This window comes from Coenobita brevimanus, chromosome 20 (genome assembly GCF_032717465.1).
Source record: "Coenobita brevimanus isolate Jiangsu-jjx chromosome 20, ASM3271746v2, whole genome shotgun sequence".
NCBI lineage: Eukaryota > Metazoa > Arthropoda > Malacostraca > Decapoda > Coenobitidae > Coenobita > Coenobita brevimanus.
In genome coordinates this window covers 9,246,973-9,248,101 of record NC_136973.1, presented here as the reverse complement: position 1 = coordinate 9,248,101, position 1,129 = coordinate 9,246,973, and the positions used below count along the sequence as shown (strand labels likewise).

The window sequence follows — 1,129 nt, the reverse complement described above, 5'->3', positions numbered from 1 at the left end:
TTCTACACAGTGCGCCTCAATCCCTTTTCGTGGAGCGGTCCTGTAAACAGTTGGTATTTAAACGACACAAGTAACATAGACAATATTAAGATGTAATACACAGAACATTACGCACCGCAAGATTTCCTAGGAAGCCTGTACCACATTCAGTATGGTATGGCAGACTTATCACCTACTTGATTGTTTTCTTATGTAGGCATGAAAGAAGACGAATTAGAAAATGCACAACAGATTATTTGAACCAGAATACTGCGATACAAAAAGGAAATCTATCGCTACGCTATATCGATTGTCTTTAAGAAATTGGGGTCACATCTATCTGTTTAATATAGTTTCATGAATAAGACAAATACACTGAATAAGTATCCGTATTTTTCCTATATTTGCAACAGTTTTCATAAATAACTACAGGTTGATAATATGGCAGGCACTGGAGGCTTGGTACCACATCCTCCCTAGGGACTTATGATGCAAATTACGCTTTAACATTCGCTTATATGTTGTTTGTGTCCTTTTACTGTGGACTAAGTTTGAGTACACCGCTTCCCGTCCGATCAGCGAAGTTAAGCAACGGTGGGTCTGGTTAGTACTTGGATGGGTGACCGCCTGGGAACACCAGATGCTGTTGGCATCCCTACGTGTCAAGTGGGGTTGGCGGAGGATTAGTGCCCCTCCCTGTAAAACAATTAACTCTAAGCCCTTGGCCACCCCGTCTGGGATACATGGCGTCTGGCAATGAATGAATGAATGATATTGAAGGGTAGTGTGCAGAATGAATAGGAAAGAGGCGGTACGAAGCCTGCCATGCCTTTGGTATTTTCAATCATGTGGATATTATCATTATTTGCCCGGTTATACAGGGTGGTCCATAAACAGCGCTCCATTTAAAACTCACCTGGTAGTATCTTATATGTTATGGAAAATGCTCAGTCTGCTGGTGTGAGCGTGGGTGTGGCAGTGGGAGTAAAAAATGAACAGATGATGCAGCATAGATACTGGACAGTGACTAAGCCGTCTCCGCAGCAGATGAGAACTATTCCGTCGGAGTGGAAGAGGTGGGTTATATATGGACTACCCTGTATATTAAAGCTTTGACAAATATTCGACTATGAATAATTATGGTGTTTGT

The 1,129-nt window shown here is 42.0% G+C and overlaps 1 pseudogene; it reads left to right on the top strand.

The window, feature by feature from the left end:
- The first annotated feature begins 512 nt into the window (after positions 1 to 512).
- On the top strand, positions 513 to 631 carry LOC145392026 (5S ribosomal RNA; annotated as a pseudogene).
- Positions 632 to 1,129: the final 498 nt, after the last annotated feature.